This window comes from Arachis duranensis, chromosome 9, assembly GCF_000817695.3.
Source record: "Arachis duranensis cultivar V14167 chromosome 9, aradu.V14167.gnm2.J7QH, whole genome shotgun sequence".
Classification (NCBI taxonomy): Eukaryota; Viridiplantae; Streptophyta; class Magnoliopsida; order Fabales; family Fabaceae; genus Arachis; species Arachis duranensis.
In genome coordinates, this window is record NC_029780.3 from 106,535,216 (window position 1) to 106,544,124 (window position 8,909).

The window sequence follows — 8,909 nt, forward strand, 5'->3', positions numbered from 1 at the left end:
ACAATCTCAAATAAAAAAATTAAAAATAATAAAAATAATAAATAAAAAAAGAGAACTCATAAAAAAATAATAAAAGTTTTCATAAATAAAACAATAAAATGTACAAAGAGTAAGATTGGTAGAAGAAAATTAAAGAAATACAAAAATTAGTTAGTAAAACATAAAAGCCAGGATTCATTACTTCTTGTAAACATGGGTTTAAGTACAAAATCACTTCTATATTGACAGAAAAAAAATAATAATTAAACCAAAAATTAAAACGTTCAAGAAATTTAAATTTGATTTCACCCTTCAAACGCTAAAATAAAACACACCTATAATAGTATTTTTTAACAATATGTAAAATTTGGTATATTTTTTATATAAAAATTACAAATTTAACTCTTCAATTTGTGAAGTTTAAGAATATATTTAGTTTGTGTTTTCATTTTTTATTTTTATTTTTTTGTTTTTTATTTTTTAGATTTTGTAAAAAAAAATTAAAATATTAAAAATAATAAAATTTTATTTTCTATTTTCACCTCCTATTTTTATTTTTTTCATAAAATCTAAAAAATAAAAAATACTAAAAATAAAAACACAAATCAAATACATCCTAACCTTTTTTAAATTTTTAAAACACAAAACCTATTCTTTAATATGTAAACTTTACAAAATTGTCTCTCCAATTTGTGAGTTTACACAAATCTAATCTTTTCAATTTGTTAATTTTTAAAAGTTAAATTCAACTCCCCTCAATTCGAACTATTAATTTTTTTTCCAATTCGGTATCTCCAATTTATATTTTGAAATTTAAAAAACAAAATCGACCTTATATTTAATTAAAAACACATAAATTCTCCATAACTATAAACAATACATCCTAGGATCCATACAAAAAATGAGGCTTTACTTGATGGATTAGCTAAATGTTATATTTTTAATGTGTCTTAAATGTTATTTTTTGATAAACAAAAATGTTATTAGTATGTTGAAATTAATCATTAATATTAGTATATAAATATATATATAATTTAATTTATTTTTAATATATATTTATATTTTAATATATATTTTATACTCAAATAAATTTGATAAATAATTTTAATGCGTATATAACATAATTGTTTGCGTAATAATCTTAGTTATAAATTTAATTTTAATATATTATTAATATAGATTAATTATATATATTTAATTACGCAACGTTATATGACATAAATAAATAATCATAAAAAGATTGGGATGATGGGGCAAGTGATGATATGGAATGAAGGAATATGGAATAGAGGATAGAAAGGGCGTCAATGTGGGTCTTCGTGAAGTGTGTGTGAGTTATTATAATTGACGAGAAATATGTGTCAGTGTGTGAGTATTACCAGTGGCGATGAGGGAACAGCACCTTGGTTTTTGGATACACAGACGCACACAAGGTGTTTGATATTTTGACCAGACTGAAGGAAACAGCGGCAGCAACGAAAACAAAACAGGTAGCGACTTCAGAGAGGGGCAGGGCAAAGTAAAAGTGTGGGCCGCTTTCAGGAAGAACCGCTCCGTCCTATAACAATAAGGTCGTTAGATTTAAATTTTGGGTGCCCCTTCACTTTTATAATTGTATTTGAACCCCACCTTTGACCTTTCCGCTAAGAAATGAAATTTGATCGGATTAGTTGGCAAAAGATGTGACAGTGTCGTTGGATTATTAAATAATTTTAGTAATAAAATATATTTTTAATTTTTTAATAATTATTAAATAGTTTTTATTTAATTTTTGTTACATTGGGTAACCGGAAGTAATGGGTTTGACTCGTTAGGTTGGCCCAATCGTTAGTAGAGAGAAATCTTTGAAGAGAATCGTGTTTCTGGGCTTCCGTCCGATTTGTGAGTACGAGTGAATAGGGGTGGTACCTGCAAAGACACTCCAACGCTTAAGTCAGCAAGGGTGCAAGCAGGTCTAGAGAGTATTGGGACTTAGAGATATCTGAGGGATGTCATTGTATTTATAGTGGTGAACCAATAACCACCGTTGGAGTAGTTCCACTTTTTAGGGTGTATAACCGTCCCTTTATCTTAGGGAGGTTACGATATGGCTTCTGGAAGTGGGTAGAGAGATTTTAGGGGCAGTTACTCATTTGAATGAGTGTTTATCGACCCTTCTTTGGGGTAAGTCGTGGTGAGAACCGACTTCGTAGGGAGAAGGTCGGTATAGGGCGAGGCTCAATCCTTTGGATTGGGCCTTTCGTTGGGTCCTGGGCCTTATCATTGGGCCAGGGTATGAACAGTGTCCCTACTTGAGCCCAATCTCTTTTAAGACTTGGGTTCAAGTATTCTACTCGGGGTCGTAGCCGACCTGTGAGGGAACCGACGTGATCCGACGTGACTTTTCGTGGCTTTTGATTTTCACAGTTACGTCTAATCAAACGTCACGTCCGTTAGAGGTTCGCGTAGGGATTGATTACCTTGGTAACGGTGCACTTATTAATGACCGCTTCTGTTTTTACCATTATGCCCCTAACGTGTTTATAAATATTTTCCCTTTCTGTCGTTGTTTCGTTTCTGCGATTTTTCAAATTTGCTTCTTATCTGTTCGTGGGGAATTCTTGTTTGAAGGCTTTCATCTTCCTCTGTCTTTTCCAGGCATAGGTTGGTTCTTTCTCCCCTTCTCTTTTACTAAGTGCTTCTGTTTGCATGCCTTTTATTATTTAGAGGGAGAGAAGGTGACGTTGTAGGCTTCTGTTTAATTCCATGCCCCTTAGGAACTCTCGTTTTTTATTCTTTTTCTTTTCCCTTTGTAGGTTTTCATCATACCTTAGGAAAGAATGTCTTCTGTAGAAGTTCTTACTCAATGGGTCGATGTCACGGTCTTAGGGGAGGAACCTTTGGTCGATACCGAATTTATCACCAACCTTCGCACTCATCACCGAATTTGTACTTCCGAGGAGGATGAGCCGAAGTATGAATTGGTGGTCCTGGGTCCGGAAGACCGGGTTTGTTTTGGGAGGGACACTGAGGTGGTCCCTCATTTTTTCTACATGTATGAGAGCATGGTTACCCGTTTGGGTGTTTTTCTTCCATTTTCTGATTTCGAAATGGCTGTCTTACGTCACTGCTGAGTTGCTCCTACCCAACTTCACCCCAACTCTTGGGGTTTTCTGAAAATCTACCAGTTTATCAGCCATGCTTTAGACTTTTTGACTTCCTTGAGGATTTTCTTTTATCTCTTCCACATGACCAAGCCCTTCAGTGGGCAAAATAACAAGCAACAATGGGTGTCTTTTCGAGCTATACAAGGTCGGAGAGTTTTCACCCTTTTTGATGAATCCTTTCATGACTTCAAAAATTATTTTTTCAAAGTTCAAGGCGTAGAGGGTCACCACCCCTTCTTCTTAGACGAGAGTTCTTCCCCTCGCTTTCCTCTGTACTGGCTAGAGGCCTCTCCCTGTGAGAAATATGGTTTGGACGATCTAGATGAAGTGGAGGCAGCCATTGTGGGGTTCCTCTGAGAAGTGTGGGGGAGGACCCCATATCTGGATACCAAAAAATTTCTCCAGGGGTTACCGACCTTTGTCCAGACACAACTAGGTAGCTTTTATTTTTCTGCTTTGTTTTCGACTTGCAACTTGTTTTTGTCGACTTGTCTGACTTTTTTGGCTACTAATTGTTTTTTTTACAGAGATGGCGAAGAAGAATTCCAGTGAATCTTACCAGATAGTCCAGGAGGCCAAGGCGAGGTCCTGTGCCAGGGCTGGCGGCGCTAGGGTAACTAGCTCTCCTCTTCCTCCTCCTCCCCCTTCTTCCCGAAGTTTGGGGACTCCTTCTCAACCCATCGTCATTTCCTCCTCGGCTTCTTCTCAACCGCCCCTCCCCCCGACATTCTCCTGAGCCAGAGAAGAAGAAGCGTAAGACTATAGAGTCTAGCTCTTCTTTTGAAGGTGAGCTAAGGTGGATGCTCCTGCATTTATCCAAAAATACATCTATCCCCATACCCGTATAGGTATGGATGATGTTTCTATCCGGAACCACCTCACTATTCTGGCTCAGGAGAATATCAACGCGGCGGCGGTGTGCACCAAGTTTCTTGATATTTTTTAGAAGACTCCTCTTAGCTCTCTGGGTTCAACCTCGAGGGTTGAAGAGTTGGAGGAAAGGCTTCTCATATATCAGAAATATGAGAAGGAGTTGAAGGAGGAGGTCGCTAAGTTGAAGGAGGAGAGGGATGGCCTTCGGGAGAAGGAGAGCAAGTTACAAGCCCAATGCAATATGGAGGAGGGTTTGAGGAAGAAGGCGCAAGAGAGTTATTCGAGCTTGTTCGAGGACCTCGTGGGGGTGAGGAAGGACTTGTTGAATTCTCAGAATGTTTACGCCGAGATGGAGGACTCTATTGCTGAAGGAGCCGAGGAGGCTTGGAGGATTTTTAAGGAGCAGGTCGGAGTCCTTGCTCCCGACCTAGATCTCTCTCCTTTGGATCCTGACAAGGTTGTCATTGATGGTGCCATAGTTTCTCCTCCTGCTCCCGAGATTGTCTCTGAGTCAGATTTGAAGACTCGGGGGCAGAGAATCATTGAGTCCCCTCCTCGTCCAAAGGATGCTCCGAGTTCCTCAAGGTCTCACAGAACCTCCTCTCCGTCTCCTATGGACACTTCTCTCCCTGGTCCTGATGGCGCTCCGACTACTCTTCCCGACTCTGGTGGTGATGTTCTCTAAAAAATTTGTTGGCTATATGGGGGCCCGGCCTGTGGGTCCCCTCTTTTTTAAACTCTTTTTTTTATGTTTGTGGTGGTGACTTGGTTGACATTTTCCTTGGCCTCTTAAGGCCGTAAACAAAAAATACTTAGAAATACCCTTTTTGGATAAGGGTTTAAGTTTAACAAAAAATACTTTTTTTTTTTTTGGATAAGGGTTTTAGTTACCTTTTGGTGTGCATGCTTTTCTGATTTTGGCGTTTTTGAAAAACCCCTTTGATCTTTTGAAAACCTTTTTCTAGGCTGTCTGTCCCTTTTGAGCCTTTTTGTTTTAAGGGCTTAGGACAGCCTTTAACTTTGGCTTTTTAATAGGTTTTTCGATCTCTTTTTGGTATTCTTTATATTCAATTTTTTGATTCATTGAGTTCCTATGACTTAGGTTATTTTTGCGATGCGTTTTTTCTCCTACTCGGTTTTTCGTCTCGACTTATGAGTCGGAGTGTCTCCGAGTTTCTCACGATCAACTTTTATAACCTCTTTACACCGACTTATACCTCGTCATTTTATCCTGACGACCATCTAGGTCGGTTCATGGGATTTTCATGCTTTGTCGAGCTTATGTCGACGCGTTTCGTAGAAAGAAAAATAGACGAGAAGGAATTTATAAGAGATATTGTAAAAGATCTTTATTTATTTGGGAAGGTACCTTACTGCTACTAAGGGTTTTTAATAATCTATTTCCCCTTAGTCTCTATTATGATGCCTCGTTAAAAACCCTTCTTCAGAAAAAACCCTTTGATTTTTGAGAAAAAATCGTGAAGTTGGGAAAAGAGTACATCAGGGAGTAGAGTTCGCATTTAACTATAGTACCTTTTCATGTTACAAGCATGCCACGACCTTGGTAACTCGGTGCCGTTTAGGTCGGTCACCTTATAATAGCCTTTTCATAGGACTTCCCTAATCTTGTATGGTCCCTTCCAATTAGCGGCAAGCTTTCCTTCCCCAGACTTGTTGACTCCTATGTCATTTCTGATTAAGACCAAGTTGTCTGCGGTGAAGCTCCTTCGAATGACTTTTTTGTTGTACTTGATAGTCATCCTTTGTTTCAATGCTGCTTCTCTTATCTGGGCTTGCTCTCGGACTTCGAGGAGCAAATCAAGTTCCTCTTTGTGCCCCTGTATGTTCCCGATTTCATCATGGAGGATCACCCTTGGGCTTTGTTCACTGATTTCCACTGGTATCATAGCTTCTACACCATAGACAAGTCGGAAGGGCGTCTCTCCAGTGGCAGATTATGGTGTCGTCCGGTAAGCCCACAACACTTGGGGGAGCTCCTCTGTCCAGGCTCTTTAGCCCTGCCAATTTGACTTTGTTGGCTGCCTCGGCTTGTCCATTTGCTTGGAGATGTTCCACCGAGGTGAACTGGTGTTTGATCTTCATACTGGCCACTAGGTTTCTAAAGGTAGAGTCGGTGAACTGGGTTCTGTTATCTGTAGTAATGGAATAAGGTATTCCATACCTTGTGATGATATTTTTGTAGAGGAACCTCCGACTTCTTTAGGCTGTGATGGTGGCTAATGGTTCTGCTTCTATCCCCTTTGTGAAGTAATCTATTCCCACGATTAAGTATTTGACTTGTCCTGGCGCCTGGGGAAAAGGACCTAACAAATCCATTCCCCACTTTGCGAAGGGCCATGGAGAAGTTATACTAATGAGCTCATTGAGGGGAGCCACGTGGAAATTTGCATGCATTTGGCATGGTTGGCACTTTTTCACAAATTCTGTGGCATCTTTCTGCAAGGTCGGCCAGTAAAATCCAGCTCGGATTACTTTCCTAGCTAGCGACCTGGCTCCGAGATGGTTTTCGCAGATCCCATTATGAACCTCCTCTAGTACTTCAGTGGTCCTTGAGGTCGGTACGCACTTCAACAATGGCGCTGATATTCCTCTTTTATAAAGGATATTTTTCACCAGAGTGTAATGTTGTGCTTCCATCCGGACTTTCTTAATCTCTTTTTTCTCTTTGGGGAGGATGTCGAATTTTAGGTATTTGACCAAAGGATTCATCCATCCAAGGTTTAGCCCAGTTACCTCAAGGACATCTCGTTTGTCCTCTACTTTTACCACAGAGGGTTCTTGGAGAGTTTCCTGGATCAAGCTTCTATTATTCCCTCCTGGCTTGGTACTTGCTAACTTGGAGAGGGCGTCTGCTCTGCTATTGAGATCTCGGGTTATGTGCTTAACCTCGGTTTCCGCAAAGTACCCGAGGTACTCCAGAGTTCTTTCCAAGTATCTTTTCATGTTCGGGTCTTTAGCCTGATACTCTCCATTTATCTGGGAGGTCACCACTTGAGAGTCACTGCATATCATCACTTTTGTTGCACCAACTTCTTCTGCCAGCTTCAATCCTGCAATCAGGGCTTCATATTCCGCCTAATTATTTGAAGCTAGGAATTCAAATTTGATGGATACCTCTATTTGGGTTCCCCTTTTGTCAGCCAGTATTATGCCTGCACTGCTTCCTGTCTTGTTTGAGGATCCATCTACATAAAGTTTCCATGCAGTTGGCTTTTCCTCTTGATCTCCCGCGTATTCTGCTATGAAGTCGGTGAGGCATTGGGCTTTGATTGCTGTCCGAGTTTCATACTTCAAGTCGAACTCGGAGAGCTCTATTGCCCATTGAACCATTCTCCCCGCAACATCCGTCTTTTGGAGAATTTGCTTCATGGGTTGGTTCGTTCGGACTCTTATCGTATGAGCTTGAAAGTAAGGCCATAGCCTCCGTGAGGCTATTACTAAGGAGTAAGCAAATTTCTCCAGTTTGTGGTACCTTAGTTCGGGGCCTTGTAGAACTTTGCTGATGAAGTACACTGGATGTTGTCCGACCTCGTCCTTCCTTATCAGGGCTGATGCGACAGCTTTGTCTACTACGGACAGATATATGACGAGATCTTCCCCAACTAGAGGTCGGGTTAGGATTGGAGCTTGGCTCAAGAACCTTTTGAACTCCTGGAACGCTCCTTCACATTCTGGAGTCCATTCAAACCGGCATCCCTTTCTTAATAAAGAGAACAGTGGAAGGGATTTTAATGCTGATCCTGCCAAGAACCTAGAGAGGGCTGCAAGTCGGCCATTTAGTTGTTGAACCTCCCTTAAGCAAGTCGGGCTCTTCATTTCCAGTATAGCTTGACACTTATCGGGGTTTGCTTCAATCCCTCTTTGCATCAGCATAAACCCTAGGAATTTTCTGGCCTCCATTGCGAAGGTACACTTTGCGGGATTTAGCCTCATCCCGTGTAACCTTATGGTGTTGAAGACTTGCGAGAGGTCTGTCAAGAGATCAGCTTCTTCCTTAGTTTTTACTAGCATGTCGTCTACGTAGACTTCCATTAAGCTCCCGAGGTGGGGGGACGAACACCTTGTTCATCAGCCTTTGGTATGTGGCCCCTGCATTTTTTAATCCAAATGGCATGACCACATAGCAGAAATTTGCTCAGGGCGTGATGAACGATGTTTTCTCTTGGTCTGGCTCATACATAGGGATTTGATTATATCCCGAGTAGGCATCCATGAACGACAAGTATTGATTCTTCGAGCTAGAGTCTACTAGAGTATCAATACTTGGGAGTGGATAAGGGTCCTTGGGACACGCCTTATTTAAGTCGGTGTAGTCGACGCACATCCTCTATTGGCCGTTTTGCTTCTTGACTAGCACTACATTTGCTAGCCATGTTGGATATTTAACTTCTCTGATGAAGTCGGCTTCTAGGAGTGCCTGTACTTGCTCCTCCACCACTAGGGCTCGTTCCGGGCCGAGCTTGCGCCTTCGCTGTTGTACAGGTCGGGATCCTGGATACACCAAGAGCTTGTGGGACATAAGCTCGGGATCTATCCCAGGCATGTCGGAGGCTTTCCAGGCAAAGAGGTCAGAATTGTCTCTTAGGAACTTAGTCAACCCTTGCTTCAGGGTTTCCCCTAGGTTGGCTCCTATGTTGGTATTTTTTCCCTCCTTTTTGCCGACCTGTATTTCCTCAGTTTTTCCTCCTGGCTGTGGTCGCAACTCTTCTTTGGCCCTTGCACCGCCGAGCTCTATGGTGTGAACCTCTTTGCCTTTTCCCCTTAGGTTCAGGCTTTCATTGTAGCACTTTCTTGCCAATTTCTGGTCTCCCCGCACCGTTGCTACCCCCACTGTTGTCGAGAATGTCATGCAGAGATGGGGGTGGATACTACCGCTCTGAGTCAATTTAG